At 47.8% G+C, this 25534-nt stretch overlaps 1 protein-coding gene across 1 annotated transcript in view; it reads right to left on the reverse strand.

The window, feature by feature from the left end:
• Nucleotides 1-25534, reverse strand: part of LOC135911547 (saccharopine dehydrogenase-like oxidoreductase) — a 420598-nt gene that overhangs the window by 394689 nt on the left and 375 nt on the right. The window lies entirely within an intron of this gene.

Consider the following 25534-nt stretch of genomic DNA (forward strand, 5'->3'; position numbering starts at 1 on the left):
CAGCCCACTCATTATACGTCTGTTTCTTTTCGTCGTAATCATACACCGTCACAGCATAATCTTCCACGTTGCTTAGGTCCGGAATTCCGCTCTTGTTTACAACTGTTATCGAAGCTACACTATGTACTAAAGCCTTGACGCCCTCCCTCCCCCCATTTGCTTGCACAAAAATGTACACAAGCTTGGCACTATCGGTAAGGAAGATGGTCTCTTGAAATGAGAGAGGGTGACCTCCCGATGTCACCATGGTCACATTTTTACACGGCAGTGTGTGATCTTCATCGGATGAAGAACTGTAACCGTTAGAAGCACTCTCTTGATGCTGAAGGGTGCATAAATATTTCATATTTGTAAGCAAGTCGTAAACAGTGTGCGGCGTTCGTAGTTGGACTTCGTGGTGCATGCTCTTCAGCAATCCTAATAAAATCAGAGGTACGACTGACAAGTCTGATAAAGTGGAATCATCAATATGTAGCATAATTACAACGTGCTCAGTGGCAATATGTAGCAGCCCTCTCAAAAAAGTATTCTACCAAAGTGCCTGAATTATATTTGAAGGCTATAACGCTGACCCAGCTCTGGAGCTTACTCTTGATGATGATATGTGGCGTTTTATGGCGCAAGGGCCACTCATGGCCAAAGAGCGCCAAGCAATGTTTTAATGGAGTCAGTGATGCAAGTAATGATCAATGGCGTCGTGGTTGGCTATAACAATGGATCCTGGCTGTATAGGGGCCTTAAAACAATAGTAAAATTAATATATATCTATTAAAATTGTCACAGTGACTTTTTAGATGTACTATGAATTTAAAAGATATGTTCTCATGGAAGAAGAAGAAGAAGAAACTTTAGTAAAGAATAGTCCGGCAGTTCTTGATGTGGTGGCCTCAGGTGACGGCTCGAAGTTCTTGGACTCGAGTGGCATCTTCGGCTTGCCGGACGGCCCAGAGCTGGTCTGCCAGCTCCGAACTTCTGATAGCCGCCTCCCAGCGGCGGCGACGCCTACGGAGAAGGTCCCCGGCGGCTCCCGCATCCGGGGCGGCGTCGGGAAGAACGGAGCTCGAGCCTTTTCCTACTCTGGCAACAGCCGCGATTATGGACGCGTCGCCAACGGAGCCGCTTTGATAACCGTTGTTGCCGGTACACTCCCAGAGCATGTGTCGCAGCGTTGCTCTGCGTCCGCATGTTTTACACGCGTCTGTTGGGTACAAACGCGGATAGCAGTGGTGTAAGATAGCGGGGAGGGATGGTATAAAATATGTAAATGCCAATAGCACTATTGCCTCAAGAGGCCCTTAGGTGCAAGGGCCTGTAGGCACGTGCTCTACAACATGCTACTATCGCAGCAGCAGCGTCTGGTACGATGCTGTGCTACGAATCTCGTCGGCCTATAACTTGCAATGAATTAACATCTTCCAGAAAGTTAAAAACTGACTTTCTGTGAAAAAATGGGTCAGCACCAAGCAACATTGCAGGATGAAAAGGAATGTTGTGTCGGTAGGCTAGAGGGAAGTGTTTTTTCCTTTCATTTTCCATTTCTCTACACTCCAGCAAGACATGGAGGACGCTTAGTGTCTTGCCACATCTACAGCATATGGGAGGTTCGCTACTGGTCAAGAGATAAGAGTGCGTGCCATACGTATGACCTATCCGAAGGCGGCAGAAAATGACCTCGATTCGCCGTATTTTTGTTATCGGTGGGAAATTTCATTATTGTGGCTTGATCAAATGGAGTTTATTCGAGGTTTCTGTGTCCCACTTGTGTTGCCAATGCCTTCGAAGTTTTTTGCGTAAAAATGGCTTTAAGTCTGAGGCAGGGATACCTACGGAACAGCTGCCAGCTTTCGTTGCAATGGATGTGGCAATTTCATCTGCAAGCATGTTGCCCTTAATGTCTCTGTGCCCAGGTACCCAACATATTATGACGTGCTGATTAGATGTATATGCTGTGCACAGGAGCGAATATAACTCATTGAGTACAGGATTGTAGCGTTTCTGGAGTGAAATTAGAGATTTTACGACACTAAGGGAGTCTGTGAATATAATAGCCTTTTTGCAATTTCATTTTCTTGATATGTTTAACAGCTCTCAGTACAGCATGTGCCTCAGCAGTGAATATGCTTGTTTCTGGGTGCAGGACGTTGGAGTCTGAAAATGATGGACCGATGGCTGCATACGAAACGCCGGCATGTGACTTTGAGGCATCTGTGTAAAATTCGTGGCAAGAGTACTTTGACTGAAGTTCAAGAAAGTGCATTTCAATGTGTACCTGGGGAGCGTTCTTCGTTATTTCAACGAACGAAGTGTCACACTCAATGAGCTGCCATTGCCACGGCGGACATAGCATGACAGGAGTCATAAGAAGATTTTCAAAAAGTGGAACGTCCATTTCTTGACTGAGTTTCCGTACACGCAGTGAGAAGGGTTCTCTAACTGCCGGTCGATTATTAAATAAAGCTGCAGATGTCATGTTGTTTACACTTGGGTAAGAGGGATGCTCACGGTTTGCATTTACCTTCAGAAAATACACAAAACTTGAGTACGACCTCTGAAGATGAAGCGACCACTCATTAGCTTCAACGTAAAGACTCTCCACAGGACTTGTCCTCTAGGCACCGGTCGCCAGGCGGATACCTTGGTGATGGACAGGATCCAGCATCTTCAATGCACTAGGGCTAGCCGAATGATAAACTATTGCCCCATAATCTAAGCGTGTTCGAATGAGGCTCTTGTAAAGGTTCAGGATGCATTTCTTATCGCTACCCCACGTTGTGTGTGACAAAATTTTAAGAATGTTCATGGTTTTTAGGAGTTTGTTTCTGAGGTACTTCAGGTGTGAAATAAAGGTTAATTTCGTGTCTAAAATAACGCCTAAAAATTTGTGTTCTGTGCTCACAGGTATGTGCTGTCCCTGAAGTTCGACTTCAGGATTTGCTATGAGACCTCTTTTTTTTAGTGAAAAGAAGACAGGTACTCTTGCTGACATTGAGCGTAAAGCCATTTTCATCAGCCCACTTAGACACCTTGTTTAAACAAAGCTGTACTTGTCGCTCGCAGATAGCGAGATTACATGACTTAAATCCAATCTGAACGTCATCAACATATACTGAATAAAATATACTACGTGGTATTGATGAGCGCAAGGAATTCATTTTTATGATAAAAAGTGTGCAGCTAAGCACGCCACCCTGCGGTACCCCAGTTTCCTGTAGAAATGGTCTCGAGAGGACATTACCAATTCTGACACGGAATGTGCGATTTGACAAATAGCTTTCGATTACATTAAGCATTTTTCCGCGGATGCCCAACTCTGATAAGTCACGCAGAATTTCATACCACCACGTGGTGTCGTAAGCCTTTTCCATGTCTAAGAATACAGAAAGAAAGAACTGTTTGTGTATGAAAGCGTCCCGAATATATGCTTCAATGCGAACGAGGTGGTCTGTCGTCGATCGGCCTTCCCTAAAACCACACTGATATGGGTCAAGGAGCTTGTTTGATTCAAGGAAGTGCAAGAGCCTGCGATTGATCAGTTTCTCAAAGAGCTTACATAGACAACTTGTGAGTGCTATGGGCCGGTAGCTTGCCACAGAGGACGGATCTTTACCTTGTTTCAAAACAGGGACTACTATAGCCTCTTTCCATGCCAATGGAATGTCTCCTGTTTCCCAGATGGTATTGAAAATAGACAACAGAGCCATCTGCGTGTCAGGGTGAAGATGTTTTATCATTGTGTACATGACTCTGTCGTCTCCTGGCGCCGATTTCGTGCAGCCGTTCAAGGAAGCTTTGAACTCAGCAATGCTAAATGGATGATTGTACGGTTCAGTTCCGCTAGCTTTACGGTTCAGTGCCTTACTTTCAGCTATCTGTTTATGTTGCTGGAATGACTGCGAGTAGTTCGCAGAGCTAGAAACTCGCTCGAAGTGTCCTCCCAGAGCGTTCGCCTGGTCTTGAAGGCTGTGGCCTTCATCATCAACCAAAGGCATGTTGTAGGTTTGTCGAGTAATTAATGTTCTTAGCCTGTTCCACACTTTTGCTTCTTGTGTATAGGAATTTATGCTTCTGACGTATTTTTCCCAGCTTTCTCTTTTAGCGATACGACGCGTTCGTCTGCCTTTCGATTTCACGTGCTTAAAGTTGATAATGTGTTCTGCCGTTGGAGATTGACGTAGTAATCGCCAGGCTTTGTTTTGCTCCTTACGCGCATTCTTGCATTGCTCATTCCACCATGGCACGCGCCTCTTTTTTGCAGTCCCCTTCGTTTGTGGAATGCACTCTATTGCAGCGTCAATTATAAAAGCGGTAAAATAAGCACTAGCATCGTTCACACTAAAATCTTTAAAAGTGTTTCGCTGCATCTGGGTGATTTCCTCAAATTTTTTCCAATCTGCGGATGCAACTTTCCATTGAGGGGGGTGTGGCAGGAATTCCTTTTGTTCTAAAGCTTTGAGGCAGATGGGAAAATGATCACTCCCATATGGGTTTTCGACTACCTCCCATTCTAGGCAAGGTACAAGTGTAGCCGAGCAGATAGCTAAATCTATCGCAGAGTACGTGCCGTGTGTTGTGCTATAGAATGTCGGCTCTTTTTTATTTAATATGCATGCACCTGAAGAAACAAGGAAATTTTCTACTAAGCGGCCTTTGATATCGCATCGAGAGTCTCCCCAGAGAGTATGGTGCGCGTTGAAATCTCCAAGTACGTAGGGCTCAGGCAGCTCATTGATTAGACTAAGAAATTCTGTTCCTTGGAGTCGATAATGCGGTGGTATATACACAGAAGAGATTGTAATGAGTTTACCTAACAGTAAGGCTCGAACCGCAACTGCCTCAAGAGGCGTTCGGAGTTCCAAGGCCTGGCATGCTACACGCTTATCAACTATAATCGCGACACCACCAGACGAAGCAAAAGCATCGTCACGGTCCTTGCGAAAAATGTTAAATTGGGGTAGAAATCCTGTCTGTGTAAGTTTCAAATGGGTCTCTTGTACACACAGCACCTTTGGATTATATTTACGCAAGAGTTCCTTGACATCATCGAGGTTATGTAGGAGACCCCTGACGTTCCATTGTAATATTTGTGTCTCCATAGCTAATAGTGTGCGTGTGTGTGCTGTGTGTTAGGAGAGGAAACTTGATTGAGATTACAGGGCCTTCCCCGGCCCTGTAATGCGGAGTTTGTCTTTTTTGCCGCCGTCCTGAGACTGGCGGTGGTCCTTGGGCGCTTGCTGCGCCGTCTGGCTTGAAGTAGTGTCCATTGCCTCTTGAGAGGCACTGGACGTCCGCTCTTGTGAGCGGAGCGTTTGTCGTGAAGGCTTCACCTGAGCAGATGAGACCTTCGTGCCTACCAACCCTGAGGTCGATGGGCCCTCTTTCTGTGACGGCGAGGCAGCGTTGGCTGCTATCGCCAAGGGGGCTGGTGGCACAACCTCGGCCACACTCTTTGTGGGCCGGGCTGATGCCGGAGTCTGCTGCGGCGTTGCCCCCTTACGCGCCGCACCAACATAGCCTGCGGTATGAATGAAGGAAACACGTTTCCGCGCTTCTTGAAACGATATATTCTCTTTAACTTTCAGTGTAATAATATCCTTTCCTTTTTTCCACGTCGGACACGATCGGGAATATGTGGCGTGATCACCGTCGCAGTTCACACAGTGGAGTGCGCCAGTGCAGTTGTCGGAAGCATGCTCTTGACCACATTTTGCGCAAGTGAGACGGCCTCGGCAGCTTTGTGAGCCATGGCCAAATCTTTGACATTTGAAACATCTACGTGGATTTGGAATGTGTGGTCTTACTCGTGTTTTTGTGTATCCTGTATCGAAAGATTCTGGCAGAACACTTGTAGCAAACGTCAGAACGAGATGTTTTGTAGGAATTTCTTTGTTGTCGCGCTTGATCGTTATTCTCTGTACTTTGACAACTTCCTGTTCCTTCCATCCTTCGAGTAGTTCTTCTTCACTCAGGTTCAAAAGATCGGTGTCTGATACCACACCTCTGGATGTGTTCATAGATCGATGTGGCATCGCTGTGACTTCGACATCACCAAAAGCCAGAATATTTGAAATATCTTCACGTTGGAGCTGGTCACGTACTTCAGTAGGTCGTACTTCAGCAGTAGGTCGCCGCTAGCTATTTTAGTAATCTTGTTTCCAGGACCAAGGACATCGGTGAGAACTTTCGCAACGGTGAATGGTGAAAGGGTTCTTACTGTCTTATCAGGGCACTGACTATGTATGACGTGGTAGCGTGAGAAGGATTCCTTGCGTTGGGCAGAGAATTGAAAAGTTTCTTCGGTGCGCCCTCTTTTCGAAAGAGGGCGATCAGGAAGTCGGGGAAAGGTGCTTAAAGCCATCAATAACTTATTACATTTCGGCAGCTATGCCAGCCACCCACCACCGAGCCCAACAAGGGGACGCTGCGAGACCCGAAGGAAACGCAGACGCCAGCTGTACATAGCTACTATAACCCATGTAGCGGGTAATATGCATGTGGCACTGTAGTTGTAGTGGGTAATATGCATGTGGCACTGTGCGGACTGCCACCGCTGCGGCGCGAGACACGAGCGCGGGTTGTTGATGCGAAGCGCTAGGACTCGTGATCTAGACCTACCTGCGATCCCTCGAACGAGCTACATAAACCCCATTTCATTTGGTGGAGCTGCGGGGTAACCTCGAAAACTGGAACTCCGAAGCCGGACGCTACCGACTGCTGCGACCATGCCTGACGAAACCACCCAGGAAGATGCACCACAGCCTCCGACGGTCATCGTTTCCGGTGCATTGCGCCAGCGTGATCCTGCCATCTTTAGCGGCAGCGATGATCATGACGTGGAGGATTGGTTGTCATCTTACGAAAGGGTGAGCCAGCATAACAAGTGGGACGACGTCACAAAGTTGCACAATGTGCTGTTTTACTTAACCGGCGTCGCGAACCTCTGGTTCCGAAACCACGAACACGATTTCACGACGTGGAGCAGATTCAAGACAAGTTTCACAGAAGTGTTCGGGCGCCCCGCTGTGCGCAAGCTTCGCGCAGAACAACGCTTACGGGGGCGCGCGCAACATCACGGTGAAACGTTCACAAGTTACATCGAAGATGTCATTGACCAGTGTAAGCGCGTGAATCCGTCAATGGCGGAACAGGACAAGATAAAACACATTATGAAAGGCATTGATGAGGACGCATTTCAAATGTTGCTAGCGAAGGATCCGCGTACCGTGGCCGAAGTTATCAACTTGTGCCAAAGTTTTGACGAGCTACGGAAACAACGCATCTTAGCTCGGCGCCCACCGCCTACGGAAGATTCGTTAGCAGCATTGGTTATTGGCGACAACCACACAACTTTGCTGACGCAAATAAAAGAATTTGTGCGCGAGGAGGTCGCGCGACAGCTCTCGATTTTGCCGACCACGGAGAAGCCTTCTCAATATTTGGCTCCAGCGATCCGACAGGTAATTCAAGAGCAAGTGACCGAAGCTCTTCCACCTCCGTGTCAGCCGGCTCCCGTGGCCGCGCCTCTGACGTATGCTGAAGCCGCTGCACGGGCGCCTCGTCTGCCGGGATTCTCTCCTCCGCCTTCAGCGCCTCTCCAGCCGGTGTTCTCTCATCCGCCCTCGCCTCGCCAGCAGGTCGCTCCCTTTTTCAGCGCACAGCAGCAAGGCACAAATCCTTGGCGTACTCCTGACAACCGCCCAATATGCTATGCCTGCGGTACACCGGGGCATGTAGCGCGCTTCTGCCGCCGGCGCTTGCCGGCCTTCGTGGGCACCGCGCGACCACCCAGCTCCGGCTTCCGACCATACCGTATGCCTCAGCGACCACCACCGGAAGTCTACGCTGCTGATGACATACCAGCACCGCAGTCACAACTCTACAATACTCGTCGCTCACCTTCCCCTCGTCGGCGCTCACTCTCACCCATGCGTCGTAGGCCCAGTGCCAGTACTACTGAGGCGGAAAACTGATTTCCGCAGTTCCTGAGGCACGAACTGCGTCATCGTTGGAACATCAAAGTCCTCGTTTTTCCCCCGCTAACGTTATTGAAGTGTCTGTTGATGGCATCAAATGTCTTGCCCTCGTCGATACAGGTGCTGCTGTATCTGTGATTAGTGAGAAACTCTGCCGTGAATTACGGAAAGTGACCATGATGCCTTCGGTATTATTGCTTAGAACAGCCAGTGCACAGCAAGTTCAGCCAGTCGCTATGTGCACTGCCAGGGTGTTGATTCGAGACATTTTGTACCCGATTGATTTCTTTGTGCTAACTTGTTGCTCCCACGATGTGATTCTCGGTTGGGATTTTCTGTCGCGCCATCACGCCGTCATTGTCTGTGCACGTGCTGAGGTTCAGTTCTCCGTTCTGTGCGATATGCCATCTCACGACTTTCAAGTTCATGATGTAACCAGGATCTGTGTAGCTTCAGATACTGACCTTCCCCCTCACAGCGCGGTATTTGTCCCTCTTTCATGCGCATCGCTTGCCGAAGCGACGGTCATGTTTTCACCCGCTGCCGTCTTCATTCGCCGCCAGCCTATATTGTTGCCTTTCGCTCTCCTCACGGTTCACCATGGGGCTGCAGAAATACTGATTTCTAACCCAAATTCGTACACTTTGGCTTTGCACTGTGGCGAGACTATTGGTACCATCCAGACTGTGGACGCTGACGTTATTGTGGATTTCCCTGTTCCCGACGACGTGGATACTGCCAACAACAGCACTGGCACCCCATGTGCCATCTAACCGAGTACCACCGGATGTTTTTTGTCGCTCTATTGCCGATGACCTCGAGCCGACACAACGTGAGCGGCTTATTACTCTTTTAAATGATTTTCACGCCTCTTTTGACTGCAACCAAGCATCATTAGGCCGCACAAGTACCGTCTCTCACCACATTGATACGGGACACCACGCACCATTACGCCAGCGTCCGTGCCGCGTGTCATCCACCGAGCGTCGTGTCATCGCCGAGCAAGTTGAAGACGTGCTTGAACGTGGTGTTATCAAGCCATCCTGCAGCCCTTGTTCATCTCCTGTAGTACTCATTAAGAAAAAAGATGGCTCGATTCGTTTCTGTGTGGACTATCGTCGCCTCAACAAGATTACACGAAAAGATGTCTATCCTCTACCGCGCATAGATGACGCCCTAGATTGTCTTCATGGTGCCGAATTCTTTTCTTCTTTGGACTTGCGATCGGGCTATTGGCAAGTGCCAGTGGATGAATCCGACCGCTCCAAGACAGCTTTTAATACGCCTGATGGCCTGTATGAGTTTACCGTAATGCCATTCGGCCTCTGCAATGCACCCGCGACATTCGAAAGGATGATGGACAATCTTCTACGAGGCCTCAAATGGAAGACGTGCTTGCGTTATTTAGACGACGTGGTAGTTTTCTCCCCTGATTTCACCACTCACCTCTCTCGTTTACGCGAAGTTCTTACTTGCCTTACCACCGCCGGCCTTCAACTTAACTTGAAAAAGTGCCGCTTCGGAGCCCGCCAGCTGACCATACTTGGCCATGTCGTGTCCAAAGACGGCGTCCTTCCCGACCCTGACAAACTTCGTGCTGTCGCAGAATTTCCGCGGCCGACTACAGTGAAAGAGCTCCGCAGTTTCGTCGGTCTTTGCTCTTATTTTCGCCGCTTTGTGCGCAATTTTGCCTGCATCATCGCTCCCCTGACGAAGCTCCTGGCTGGCTCTGGTGCCCTTCGCGACTGGACTCCGGCGTGTGACCAAGCCTTCACCACTTTGCGTCGTCGGCTTACCTCACCGCCTGTTCTACGCCACTACGACCCGAGTGCACCGACTGAAGTTCATACCGACGCCAGCGGCGTTGGTCTTGGGGCCGTCCTTGCACAACGGAAGCCTGGCTTTCCAGAATATGTGGTTGCATATGCGAGTCGTGCTCTCACGAAGGCAGAATCCAATTATTCTGTCACGGAAAAAGAATGTTTAGCTATAGTTTGGGCCTTAAACAAATTTCGTCCTTACTTGTATGGCCGTCCGTTCGACGTTGTGACAGACCACCACGCGCTCTGCTGGCTTGCGTCACTGAAAGACCCGTCGGGGCGTCTTGGACATTGGGCTCTGCAGATCCAAGAATTTGACATTCGCGTCATTTATCGATCCGGGCGCCAACATTCTGATGCAGATGGACTCTCCCGTGCGCCCATGCGATCCGACGAAAGGCAACCTTCATCCATAGAGTGCCCGGTTGCTACGCTTGCTGTTACTCACATGCCGTCTGAACAGAGAAAAGATCCGTGGATTGTGTCTCTCATTGACATTCTTAGCAGTTCTTCAACGTCTACATGCCCTCGAGCCGTTCGTCGCCAAGCCACCCACTTCGTGCTACGGGACGCCATCTTGTAGCGCCGAAACTATCAGCCCGACGGTCGCAAATGGCTACTAGTCATCCCTCGCCATTTGCGTTCCGACGTATGCACGTATTTCCATGCAGACCCACAACAAGCTCATGCTGGCGTCCTGAAAACCTACGAGCGGCTCCGCCAGCGGTACTACTGGCGCGGCATGTATTCTTATGTCCGCAAATACATTCGGTCATGTGCAGCCTGTCAGCGACGCAAGACATCTTCTCATACGACAGGCCCTCTGCAACCTTTACCGTGTCCTGCACGTCCTTTTGATCGGGTTGGCATCGACCTTTATGGGCCTCTTCCATGCAGTGCTACCGGAAATCGTTGGATAATTGTCGCAGTAGACCACCTGACAAGATATGCTGAAACTGCTGCACTTGCTTCGGCTACTGCTCGCGACGTCGCCGCATTCATCTTACGGCATTTCGTCTCACGGCACGGCGCACCGCGAGAACTGCTCAGTGACCGAGGCCGTGTCTTCTTGTCCGAAGTTATTAATGAGCTACTCGCCGCGTGCCGCACTATTCACCGCACCACTACGGCGTATCACCCACAAACTAACGGTCTAACGGAACGATTCAACCGCACCCTTGGGGACATGCTCACCATGTATGTTGCGTCGGATCATTCCAATTGGGACGATGTCCTCCCTTTTGTGACGTACGCATACAATACCGCCGTTCAGGCTACCACACGCTTCTCACCATTTTTCCTTCTTTATGGGCGTGAACCATCCACTACCCTCGACACCGTACTACCATATCACCCGGATGCCTCTGAATTCACCCCTCTTTCCGAAGTTGCTCGCCATGCTGAAGAGTGCCGCCAACTGGCTCGCTCGTTCACGTCGGATACCCAAGGAATCCGCAAAGATCGCCACGACAACGATCAGCCCACACAGTCCTTCGCCGTGGACTCTCACGTCTGGCTTCGGCTGCCCTTCCAAGCTCCAGGCCTTAGCCCAACGCTTGCCCTGAAATATCAAGGTCCGTACCGGATCGTCGCGTGCACTTCGCCTGTGAGTTATGTGGTCGAACCGGTGACGCCATCTTCGGACAAACGCCGCCGTGGCCGCGAGACTGTTCACGTCAGCCGCTTGAAGCCGTACCACGACCCTCTTATCGTATCATCGCCTTAGGTCGCCAGGATGGCTCCTCTTCGCCCCGGGGGAAGTTGTAGCGGGTAATATGCATGTGGCACTGTAGTTGTAGTGGGTAATATGCATGTGGCACTGTGCGGACTGCCACCGCTGCGGCGCGAGACACGAGCGCGGGTTGTTGATGCGAAGCGCTAGGACTCGTGATCTAGAGCTACCTGCGATCCCTCGAACGAGCTACATAAACCCCATTTCACCCAATATAATAGATCCAAGGTTGGATGAACTACACCAGGTTAACCCTCGCTGCCTGGAGAATTGGAAGTAAACGAAGTGAGAAGAAGACAGGAAAGGTGGAAAGTGATAGAGAAAGACGAAGGTTTAAGAGAGAGAAAGACAGGAAAAGGCATCTACCGATTTCCCCCGGGTGGGTCAGTCCGGGGGTGCCGTCTATGTGAAGCAGAGGCCAAAGGGGTGTGTTGCCTCCGCCGGGGGGCCTTAAAGGTCCAAACACCCAGCATCAGCTCAACCCCCAGGATCCCCCTTTCCCCAGACACGGCTAATGCCTGTTTCACATGCTGCGACTGGAACGACGAAAATCGGTGCTGTCGCACGCGTCGCAGAGCGATTTTTAGAGGGCCCATTTCACATGATTGCGATTTTAACAATGCGACTGGTGCGATTCCCAGGGTTGCTTACTGCCAGGTTTCATGGCACACGTTGCACAATTATTTTATTGTAATGAATAAAACGTTTAACTTATAATATTGTTGACTTTTCTTTATTAGGAGCAAATAATATGCTTGTTTTGTAATTTAAAAACGTGTTGAAGTTAACATTTGTTTCGGAGTGCGCGACGGCGGTTTCTGTAGTTCAGTGCGACATCGCGCACGTAAACAATGGTAAACAGCTGTTCGCAGGTGGTTCAGCGATTCTTTATTCTATGGTTCAGCGCTGTGTGTTATTTTATCTACCTTCTATGACCGTTTCGTTCTGCCTGCGCTACAACAATATACAAGATGATCTATCGACAAGTTCATATAGCTACCCTCACCGTATATGCAGTATTCGGAATTCGGCTGCCACGAAGTTGTCGTGTCAGCCCAACAAGATCCTCGCGCTACCCGTGCTCGGCGTCAGCTTCTGGAGAAATGATGCGTGTATATTGCCCGTCATTGCGCATATGTGGTGCCTGCTCCTAGCCATATTCTTACGCCAAACGCAACAAGAAGCACCAACCCGAACGCCCGCGTGTGCCCCTGAACGAAGCCTCAAACGATCTGTGTGATTACGACGTGGAATGAAAATTGTGTTGTGAAATTCAACCTTAGCGCTAGCCTGGTTCGTCCATCGCCGCGCTCGCGCTGCGAATGTATATATGGGAGCCCTCTCTAAATATTTCTAAAGGCGCAAAAGCCGACGCATCAAATGTTTCGAGCAGTTACCGTCACTTTTGTAAAAACCTGTACGTTGTAACATAGCATTCTAAAAGACACGCTTCTCGTCCACTTTGTTGTCCCGTGTCTCGCGCTGGTAGTATACTAGGAACTTCTAACAAGAAGACCATATCAATACGCGCTATTCATAACGCAGGATCGTAGGCCCACGGCAGGCGGACTTGCCGTAGAATTTTTCAGCTTTCTGCTCAGCCTCGCACGCCTCTCAAGGTTAGCCTGTTTTGTGGAAATAAATATTATTATTATATTATTAATGTTATTAGATATTATAGCTTCTTCACTGTAATTTATAGCCATCATCCGGATTTCTTAAGCTAGTCATGCATTTAACCTGTATTAGATCAACATTGTTACGACGTGTTTACGGGAGTCATTTAAAACTAGATTGCTCAGCCAGAGAAAGAACAAATGCAAGCCTCAGTGTTTATTCCAATTTGGTATTCCTAAACAGATTGTATTGGCAGAATTTTATGCCTGCTTGCATTTCCTGCAATTCAATGTTCAGAGCTGGAGAAACTTATTCCTTTTCTTGCTGTCGAAAGGCTGCTTCAATGTCGATAGCAAGCTATAATTATTCATTTCGAAAGTGTTAAGCAATGACTATATGTCTAAGCTTATCAATGCATTTTTGTTCTACGAACACAATTAAGTTTTCTCTCTCCCTCTCATTGACAGCCATGGAGTGAAACTGTTCACTTTCATAAGTATCCGGATGCAAACATTCTGGAGTTTGTCCTGAGCATTTATCTGCATCCTATAGTGTGCATGTATGTATCAAGTTTTTGTGTTACAATCGCAGTGATCTACACATATTGTTATATTGCAACAAACAAATTTATTTCACTTTGTTTTCAAATCTACAATGTGGCCATGCAGTAACGACTGCATTAATAAGCAAAGAAGAAAACTGCAGATTCAGTGTACGTGTTGGAATCTATGCGAAGTGAAGTTCTTGTCAAGTGGTCAATTAAATACTGTTAAAGTAACTGCGATATATACAATTTGTCTTATTTTCAACAATCCAACATGTCATCTTTTGCAAGGTTTGCTTATGCACCGCATAGGTCACAACCTTAATGTAATGTAATTTTTATGCATTACACTGTTCACAAACCATACCGAAACGCAAATGGCAGTTAATGTAGATGCACGCTGCAAGACATCAATGCAGTGACGTTTGTTGAGCAAGAAATGATGCGAGGTATATGCAGATAAATGAATGACATGTGCTTATATACATATTTATTTATATACCTCGCAGGCTGCAAGGTTGGAGTATTATGCGAGGGGGAATAGAAAAGTAGCTACAGAAGGAAGAAGGGCACAACATAAAAAAAACATCAAAAAAAGCAGTGCCAATACATTGCACCAACTAGTCCGTGTTTTACTGGCACAACATTATACAATACTTAACAAACAATAACAGAAAAAGTTACTGCCCGTGCACCCTGTACAGACAGTAAACCAGCAAAGCTGAAATGTGCAGCCCCGGTGTTTATCACTGGGTTAATTTCAATGGTTTATTCAAGTCTTTCTATATTATTGGTTATGTCTGTGTTTCTTAATGAGGTTATGCACATGTTTGGCTTGGGTTTATCACATTGTTTATTTGGAATGCCACACATTGCACTTTGCAAGATCACTATCATGGAAAGTGCAATGAGTGGTTCATTGTGGTATTCCAGCGGGTCCATCAAAGTCTTTCTGAATTATGTTACACACTTGTGTTTTTTAATGCATTAATCATAATGTTTATGACTCAGTTATGCACTGCAGTTACGAAGTGACACACCGGGGCTGCACATTTCATTTAATTAAATACAGGGACACATTTTCGAACCTATTGGGAAGTCGGAGAGAGACTGCTGCACGCGTGCTCTGCTGCTAGAGAGAAACGACGTCACTATCGGTCTAGCCAATGGCCCACCACACCTTTGCTGTGAGATAATAATGACATCATGATCTTGTCTTAACCCCGTCCCCCTCTGTGTCCCTTCCCTGCAATAATACGCAGATAAATGTATGTTTGAAATGCATAAGCATTTCTGTCTACCCAAAAAGAAATGTCGCCGTCCATCATGCAAGACGAATGCAATGGCTCACACCCCCTTAAACAATGGCTCATACCCCTACACTAGGGTTTTTGGGATCGGACCATGAGTGTTTCGCCTAGGCATATACAGCTTCACTGTAAAAAGAATGAACACCTTTCTGCTAGAAACCAAGGCAATCATGAGGTGTATTAATATATGAAAGTTTATTGAACATGCCGAGTAAATGCTGTTCGACAAGCAATAAACCGAATTTACACAAGAAGCAGAAGCAAGATCTGATGTGTGTCCATACAGATTCCAACAGGAAACGCATCCATCTCTGAAAGTGTAACAGTGGCCATGCTGACACAAGATTCTCCCAGTGTGTTTGCATCTACAACATCCATAATTTCTCTAGGCAGCCGATCTCCACAGAATGCTAGCTTCTTCCTCTACAATGCACTCTCCACATCTGAGCGTGCATTGTAGAGGAAGAAGCTAGCATTCTGTGCAGATCAGCTGCCTAGAGAAATTACGCAAGCTGTAGATCTAAAAATGCTGGGTTAATCCTGTCAGCACGGCCTCCGTTAGAAATGGATGCATTTCCTCTCGGGAAACACACATGAATTTTTGATTCTCCTTTTTGTGCATGTTCAGTCTATTGCTTGTCAGCGAGCATTTACTCGGTGTGTACATTAAACTTTTGGTTGTTAGATCATCTCGGTTTTCTTGTTTGTCCTATGTGTTCTCTGGTGCCATCTGCAGCCAGGCTATTCGTTTTTTTTTTTTTAGACTGCAACAAGTCACTTTAATGGCCCTCATGATACCTTATAAAATCTTTTATTTGGCCAATGTAGCAAGAATGTACAGTGTGAAGCAGTAAGAACAGGGTATGCTAACTTCTGATTAAAAGGTTTATTGTGAAAATGCAGTGATCTATAAAGGTTACCACAAAGTAGTACAGCAATAAAACCTGATAAAGACTAGTGCTTGATGAAACCAAACATAAAAGCAGGAAAGGGAGAAAATACATATAGATATACAAGTCCAGGGAAAAAAAAACATTGTGATCATCAAGTGTGCATGTGGCTACCTTCCAGGAAACTCATTTTTTTCCCAGTGGCATGGAACTGGAAGTATGTGCTTGCATAAACAAGCTGTCAGTCCGTCTATTGGAATAACAACAAAGTTTCTTGAAAGGTGCTGGCATGCAGGATTGGCAATTGTAATGATTTTTTTTCTTCTTGCACTTGGAATTTTTCTATATTTTCTTTCTGTAGCATCTTTATTTATGTTTGCCTGTATCAAGCACCAATTTTTATCTATCCTTCAAAGATGTCTTTCTTTTTCTGGGGAAAACTCGGGGAAGGCAGGAGATGGAAATTCAAGACGATGAGCAACATGAGAACAAGGTGAAAGTAGGTGCCAACGTTTTCACACGTGGACCTTGAAGAAGACAAGTCCACTTGTCGAAACGTTGGCTCCTGCTTTCACCTTGTTCTCGTTTTGCTCATCGTCCTTTTTTTTTTGTGCTAATTTATATAACTCGCCACATTTTTACAAATGAACCTCAGTTGAAAGTTCGTCCTCATCCATATCTAGTGTCATCCTGTTGATACTGCTTCATGCTATCCACTCTTGCAACATTTGTGTGTGTGTGTGCACACGCGTGGATTTGGATGTGAGATCGGGCCCTTGGGCAGAGGTATCATTCTTCTCCTGTGCAGCCTTATGAATTAATTAACTATACTGCAACAGAAATTCGATGGACAGGAACGAAGTGAACACACCGAGTACTTCTTTCTTGTCTGTTGTCTATCTGTAGCACTTTAGTTAATAATGAATATACACAAACTCATCTAGTTCTCAGTTATTATGTCAGGCTTATAAGCCCGCTTGTTTCCTGAAATATCTGCATGGCTATGTATTCTGTAATTTAATTTCTGGCTATGTGCTTGCAAGTCGCGTGTCAATCTCCTGATTTTCCCGACAATCTTGTGTGATGTGCAGGCCCAGACAGTTTCTGGTGAATCCATGCAGGGTGTAATCTGCACTACAAGTGCTGCTTTGATTGCCTTCAGTTCAGCTTTTCTAGGTGTAGGATGACCTGGAATGGTACTCACTTATATGGCGTTTAGTTTTATGTAGTGTCATACTACTGTTACACTGGTATTGCCAGATGAGTCTACTATATGTGCCTTATGTTTGCTTGCATTTTCATGATTAGCAACCTCCTCTGTGTGTTTGGCAGTTGCATATAGTCTCCTGCCCTAATTGTTTGCCCCCATATTCCACGGTATGGGCCTGTTGTGTTTCAAGTTCAGGTACTCCCGAGGTTGTGTTTCTGAAGGGAGGGGTAGTCATCTTTGCATCTCGTATGCTAGCTGGCATAGTATCTTGGGACGAGGTTCTGAGCTCTTGAGACAAAGAATTTGTGCTGCAGGCTGCAACTCTACTCCGTCTAGGAGCTTGTTCGTCAGCTCTTTTTCATAGAGGTCATCAAGCATGGTACAGTTGGAAAGACCTGTTATTACTACCCGATGCCTGTATTCGATGAGTTGTCTTTTTTGTGTGCTGCTGGTAATTCATACCGTGCCACACCTTGGACACAAGCACAGCATCTGCGATTTTCTATAGTATGCACTAGTCCACCCCCATTATTTCGAGATTATTCTGTTCACCAGGTGTGGAAGTTGCGTCCAGGCATTGCATAATTGTTTCACCCACGTGCTGGCTCTGCCGTCACGGGCTTACACTAGCTGAGGATTTGTGGATGTTGACTTGCGGGCATATTTGTCCAGCTATGTGGATCACAATGTGCAATCTTGGGTAGTTCTTGATTCTAGTCTTTCTTTTTTTTTCCGACGTCCATATGAGCTGACTTATCAGAAAGCGAGAGGCCAGACTGGCCAAGAAAGTCTGCAGTGTTGTCGAGGGCTTGTTGCATCATTCTTGATTTCTGTATAAGATAGCTTTCCCATGGACTGTAATACACCATAGGCTGTAGTGTTTCTTGTAGTATGCCCGTGTTGTTGGTGTGTGTGCGCCAAATGTACCTCCAACTCTCACCTGAAATTTTCTGTCTTTCAGAAAGTTGCTGTTTAAGTGCTCTACCAGAAATGTTTTTGCTTATCGTTCCTCTTATTAGAGCAGCATGAGGTACTGCTGTTAAAAGCCTTTTCACTCTCTTCACTCTTTCATAAGCAGTATTACACAATGTCCTGCCATAAAGTTTCTGCTGCTTATGTCCCACTCATATCTGCCAGAAGGGACAACTCTCGAAAAAGGTTTTCTTTGTGCTATGTGTGCGACGTAGTATGAGCATTCATGCCTTTTATACATCTGTAGAACCAGCTTCCTGACAGAGTACTTGCTACACCTGCTCATGCTTATTTGTGCAGTGCTGTTGAACAATACATATCGATGCAATGAATATTTACACACTCGAATTATCACGAAAGATGGTTGGTTTACAATTCTGCCCTTTGCTTTCTATTGGTGTTAGATTTTGCATAAGCATGCCCCCCTATGCAATAGTATTTTGAAGTGTAAGGGTTCAATAAAAGGTGATGAACTAAATCTAAGTGCAAGAGCTTTTTTTCTCACCTACAACTCCCATCGAAATGCGACTTCCATGGCTGGCAAATCAACCCCTCGCCTTGTGTTGGCAGCAGAATGCTATAGCCACAGTGGCAGGTGAACAAATTGAAGAACAATATTTCTGTCTATAATTTTTTTTCTTGCCTGTATGTAAGTAAAGTTTGGAATAAATTTGTCATGGCAAAAAAGCCCAGTTTATGGTCTTTTATTGAATAAGCCACAAATTGTGTATAGTTAAAATGCAGAAATTTGTTCTGAAATCCTTGGGTGATATATGTTCTTGCAAGTAGCATGGTATTTCATTACTTATAAAAATAATAATCGCAGCGGATATCGTTATATGGATTTACACACTAATATATGTGATCACAAACTTATTAGAAACTTACTAGAAACATGGAAGGCATGTTTCTGCACACTTGATCCGCTGATCCGCTGGCTGACTTCACTGCACAGTTTTGATTTACTTTTCTTCAGCGTGTCGTTTTATACTGTTTTATCCCCACAAGAACAGGCCGTTTGCCTGCTTTTCGCATTGTTGCACGAGTTCTACATAATTGTGCTGGAGGGTACGTTGTCACTTTGCCTCTATAGCAAGCAATTTAATTAATCTGCTAGCTGTACAGTTGATTACCTTGCAGAGCAAGTGTTCATACAGATGCAGTAAGGATACAAAGTCCGCAACATAGCCTATGTTTATTGGTTTCTGTGCAAGAAAAAAAAAAAAATCTCCAGAGAAGAGGTGCAACTTAGCGTGCATGTAATATTTTATTCAAGCCACGGATTTAATACTACCGTAGCAAATTCATTACGATAGCCTACACTTTTGCTCTGTCAAATTTAATAAGAGGCAAGATAAGCTTTCAAGATGAATCGGGAAATTCATGCTTGAAAACCGACAAGAAAATGCAACTGAACGGTACCGCGTTCAGCGCAACGTAGAAACTTCGGGTACTTTGCTGTCTTGTCATTTGCCCTTGCCGAGGTTGAAATAATTCAAGCTGCTCCGTAAGCGCGATTTTTGCATGCTACTCAACAAAAGAAAATTGTGACGACCTCGTCGTCTGCTGGGGATCGAACACCTCCTAGGACTGACAACTCGCAAAGGCGCACGAAGCAAAGGTGAAAATGCACTTCATTTGCTGTGTAGCGTGTCAACAAACGCATAGCAATAGGAGAATGCAATCTGTACAAGTTTTTTATTCTCCCTTAATTCGCGCACGTACCTAATTCGACGATCCACGTCTCCGCGATTGCACTGCTCGTGCGAGACGCCATCAAAACAAACCGGCGCAATAGCTCCGTTGACAGCTCTCCGCGCAATTTCGACGGAAAATCGCAGCGATCGGTGCGACGGTGCGACTGTGCGACCAACCGGTTGGTCGCAGCCGAAAATCGGGGGGTCGGCACTGCGACTGCGATTTTCATCGCAAACGACGGAAATCGCACTTCCGGTGCGACGAAAATCGCATCATGTGAAACAGGCTTAAGCCGCGCACGGCTACACGCGGGAGGGTCCAACCCTCGTGTGCTCGGGTACGTGGTGTCGCAACACACCAAACGCCTGCTTGCGCAGATGCCCCTGCGGGGAGCTTACTCTTGGAGAAAGACGTCAAAAGAAACTGCCTCTCCACTCTGCCCACGGCCTCTTTGGGTGATTCTCAAGTCATGCCAGGTTTTCGCTATGCCTCAGAGGTACAAGCGCATATTCATAACCTTGTCAAGGTCCTGTCGCCACCTATATTGGTCACACGCGTACTCAAGAAACGCAGCCAAGCTTGAGCGTTTGCAGGTCATAAACCGTCATAAACATCGGGTTTTATCGGTTCCAACGACGCCCGCCGAGAATGCTGAACGTTTTTCGTCACTAGCTCGAGTATTTGTTCCTGGGGTTCACTGCTTCTCTGCTCGAGTTCCATTATATTGTGACACGCTGACGAAGATGTTTCCAGCTTGATCGGAAGAAGACCACGCTCTGGACTTCACGCACTGTCTTTCATCTTGTCAGCTGCTACAGTTATTGTACCTATCCTGTAAATATATGTCTGACTGTTTTTCGCCCCGTAACATTTTTGGAGGAGGTTGCGGGATCATTATCGAGACGCATTTACGCAGCGGGCCCTCCTTAGCTGCAGCTGCAATGCCAGCTAAAGGCGAGGATGCTTCGGGCCCATCGGCACCCAAGCCCACAGTCATTCTAGCACAACCCCGCGACCCAGGAACTTTTTCTGGCACCGATGGCACTGATATTGAAGACTGGCTTCAACTATATGGGCGGGTGAGCGCCAGCAACCCCTGGGACCAGGCCATCATGCTCGCTAATTTGATATTTTATCTCCCGGGCACGGCACGCGTCTGGTTTCAGACCCACGAGGAGGAACTTACCAGCTGGGACATTTGTAAACAGAAACTCAAGAATTTGTTTGGCAAGCCTGGTGGACCTCGCTTCGCCCAAAAAGACCTCGATTCGCGTGTGCTGACGTGCACTGAATCCTACCTCACGTACATCCAAAACGTGCTCGCTCTTTGCCGCAAAGCGGATCCGAAGATGTCCGAACCTGATAAGTTGCACACGTCATTAAGGGCATAGCAGACGAAGCCTTCCACCTCCTTGTTTTCAAGAAATCTTCCACTGTGCAAGCTATTATTACCGAATGCCGGCGGTTTGAAGAGGCCTAGAGTCACTGCATTGCCCAGCCATTTCCCCGCCTTCCCAAAATGGCTGCTACGTCCTCCTGCGAAGACCTCCGCAGTCCGCCCACGCCCAACCGCTCTGATGACATTCTTGATATAATCCGACGTGAAATAGAAGCCGCATCTGCTGTCACCACCCCAACCCATGGCCCCAGCAATTGCCAGGCTACCGTCTCGTTGATCCAGTCCGTCGCGCGCCAAGAATTGGCCAACGTTGACTTGACCAATGTCTGCTCATTTAATCAGCCTGACTACACTCCGTCCAGCACTGTCATACGCACCCGCAGCCTGAATGCCCCAATGCGGTATTGCAACCCAGCCGAATGGCGCACTCCAGACGACAAACCTATATGCTTCACTTGTGGCCATATCGGCCATATTTCACGTCACTGCCGGTATTCGTGGAATTCCACCCCCTAGCCCTACTTCCCATTCTACGGCCCTCATGCTGCTCCTCGGTTCACCTTATAAACGCAGCTAGTAAATTCTGGAGACAGTTCTCTTCCTACCCGCTCTAGCCGCTCTCCTTCGCCAAGTCACCGCTTCTCCCGACCGTCCCCATCTCGTCGATCACCATCCCCTAGCTCCTTCCCGCGCACCCTTCCGGAAAACTAATGGGTGCAGCACGTGGAGGTGATGCTGCCAACCCGACCCGAGGCAAAAATTTTCTTCTGGCCTTGCCGACACATCGGAACCTCATTAAAGTAAACGTGGATGGTGTACCTGTTACGGCTCTAATTGACACTGGCGTGCACGTATCTGTTATGAATGCTCAGCTTTGGAATCGTCTCAAGAAATTCCTCACTCCTGCCCCGTCGCCTGTGGTCCGAGAGCACTGGGAGAGGGGGGGGACCTCACGACCTCTTCCTAGGCCTTGACTTTCTGTCTACACATTCCGCTTTGATAGAATGTTCTGCTGGTGTTGTTAAACTCGCTCTGCCCGCTACCATTGACTCTCCCGGTAGTTCTCCGATACGGCTATGTTCCACAGAGCATATTCGCCTCCCTCACCGTGCCGTTACCTACATAGTTGTCTCCCCCGTTCCGCCTGTACCAGACGATGACTACATTGTATCCCCTAATCGAGATGTCCTGTTCTCGCACAACATCGCTTTTCCTCACGCCGTCATTGCCATTTCGAACAACACGTCCTGCCTTCCGCTTGTGAACTTTGGACTTTGTACACAAGTACTCCTGCGCAGAATATTCCTGGCGCAAATAACGCCGGCCAGAGACTACCACATTTCGGCTTTAACTTGTTACAGCTCCTCGTGTTCAACTCTTGCTTCGCTCCTGTCCCTTCAGACTTGAATGCCCTAACAAAAATGATTGCTCCCGACCTTTCGCCCCAGCGTGCTCAAGAACTACGTTGCCTCCTTATCACATACTGGGACATATTCGACCTTGGAGAGCACCCTGTAGGACAAACATCTGTCGTCAAACATCGAATAAGCACCGGTGACGGGAGCCAGATCCATCGGCGACCCTAGCGCGTCTCGCCTACTGAGCGACACATCATCCAACATGAAGTTGACAAGACGCTTTCTGGAGACATCATCGAACCTTCTTGCAGCCCACGGGCATCTCTTGTTGTACTAGTTAAAAAGAAGGACAACAGTTGGCGATTTCACGTGGATTATCGAAACCTCAACAAGGCAACATAGATGTACCTCTATCCGCTACCACGCATTGACGATGCCCTGGATTACCTGCATGAAGCACAATATTTTTAGTCCATTGACCTTCGCTCCGGCTACTGGCAAATTGCCCTGGATCACATGGACCGCGAGAAGACAGCGTTTATAATTCCCGATGGCGTGTACCAGTTCAAAGTGATGCCTTTAGGTTTCTGTAATGCCACAGCCACATTTGAACGAATGATGGACGCCCTTCTACATGGTTTCAAGTGGTCCATCTTCCTCTGTTACCTGGGCGACTTGATCTTTTTTTCTCCAACTTTTGCGACACACCTCGAACGCCTGTCGACGATCCTATCTGTTTTCCGTCAGGCGGGGCTACGACTAAATTCGTCCAAGTAGCACTTCGGTCGACGTAAAATTTCTGTACTCGGGCATTTCGTCCATTCTGCTGGCGTACGCCCTGATCACGATAAAATACGGGCAGTAAAAGACTTTCCCATGCCAACATGTGCCAAGGATGTTCGTAGCTTCTTGGGCCTTTGCTCCTACTTCCATCGGTTTGTCCGAATTTTTGCGAACGTTGCGCGCCCTCTCAGTGAGCTCCTCAATAAAGACGCTTCATTCATTTGGGGGCCGAAGCAAGCTGGTGCTTTAGCCGACCTTATTAGGCTGCTTACGTCCCCGCCAATTCTCGTTCACTTTGATGGGTCAGCTCCAACAGAAGGCCGTACCGATGCCAGGGGCCATGGTATAGGAGCTATCTTGGCACAGAAACAACAAGGGCGAGAGCGTGTTAATGCCTATACCAGCCGCCATCCTTCCTCTGCAGAGCGCAATTATTTTATCACCGAACACGAGTGTCTGGCTCTCGTTTGGACAGTGGGTAAATTTCGCCACTATTCGTGCGGCCACCAATTCACAGTCTTCACAGATCACCACGCTCTGTGTTGGCTTTCGTCTCTCAAAGATCCTTCAGGGCGCCTTGGCCACTGGGCTCTGCGCCTTCAAGAATGCACCTATTCAGTTGTATATAAGACCGGCCCGGTTAGATCAACATGCGGACGGCTTGTCGCGCCGTCCTGTCGACCCTCCTGACGTTTCTACGGCCGGCATACCTGTCACCGTTCTCTCTCTGGCCGCTTTTCGCGACATTGGAGCCGAACAACGTCGGGACGCCTCCTTAAAACACCTTATTCAAAGGCTCACTTCAACGACACCCGATCCTTCCCTTCGCATGTTTGAACTCCAAGATGGTATATTCTACCGCTCTAATATGCGCCCGGACGGCCCTGCCGGACTCTTCGTTCTGCCTGAGCATCTGCTGTTCTCGCCCAGCTTCATGATGTACCGACTGCCCGTCATCTTGGCGTGACACGTATTTATGACCGCGTTCGTCGGCGCTTCTTTCGGCCTGATCTATACCATAACGTCTACCTTTATGTCGCTTTGTCAACGACGCAAAAAGCCGACCAAACTCCCTGCTGGTCGCCTTCAACCACTTGGCGTAACATCCGAACCATTCTTTCGTGTAGGTGTTGATCTTTTAGGCCCTTTTCCTACGTCTGCTTCGGGAAACAAGTGGATTGCTCAAGCAACAGACTACGCCGCCCCATATGCAGTCACACGGGCTCTTCCGACAAGCTGTGCAACCGATGTCGCCGACTTCGTCATAAAGAACGTCATCCTTCACCACGCCGCCCCTCGACAGCTCCTCACCGACTAAGGCCGCTACTTTCTTTCTAAAGTTGTCAATGACATTTTACACTCGTGCGCGGCTAAACACAAACTTGCTACCGATCCACAAACGAACGGTCTAACCGAGCGCCTTAACTGCACCCTTACTGGCATGCTGTCCATGTCTGTCTCCGCTGACTATCGCGACTGGGGCATTGCGCTGCTGTTCGTTACTTTCGCGTATAATTCGTCTCGCCATGATATCGCAGGCTTCTCTCCATTCTTGCTCTTGTTTGGCGGCGACCCTACGCTACCTTTCGACACCGCTCTGCCTGGTAGTCTGAATCCCCCATTCGAGTACGCCCGTGAAGCCATACTCAAAGCGCAAGAAGCACGCCATATTGCCCGACGTCGACTTGTGGGGTCGCAGGAAAATCAGCGGCGCTTATATGACGCTTCGAAAAGAGGGTTGTAGCGCCGAAAAAGACACTTGCTATGACACTCGCTCGCTATGTGTTGTCTTTTTCGGTGCTACAACCGTATTCTGGAAACGTGCAGCAACTAGCCCCCCAACAAGTATTACTCTTTTATATGACGCCCGCCATCGTGACGTCCATTACCCACCGTGCGCCCTGGTTCTCCTTTTGTCGCCGTCGCGACGCGTCGGCCTCTCGGAGAAGTTACTTTCAGGCTACTCTGGCGCTTACCGGGTCTCGCGTCAAGTAATTGACGTCACGTATGAAATGGCCCCTCTTGAGCCAACCGTGGCTCAGCATCGCTCCGACGTGGTCCACGTCGCGCGTCTTAAGTTGTACCACTCACCCACCTCCTAACCAGCACCGAGCCGGTGCTTCAGCCGTCGGGGGTCAGGTGACATGCTAACGAAGATGTATTCAGCTTGATCGGAAGAAGACGATGCTCTGGACTTCGCACGCTGTATTTCATCTTGTCGGCTGCTACAG

The sequence above is a fragment of the Dermacentor albipictus genome, chromosome 7, assembly GCF_038994185.2.
Source record: "Dermacentor albipictus isolate Rhodes 1998 colony chromosome 7, USDA_Dalb.pri_finalv2, whole genome shotgun sequence".
NCBI lineage: Eukaryota > Metazoa > Arthropoda > Arachnida > Ixodida > Ixodidae > Dermacentor > Dermacentor albipictus.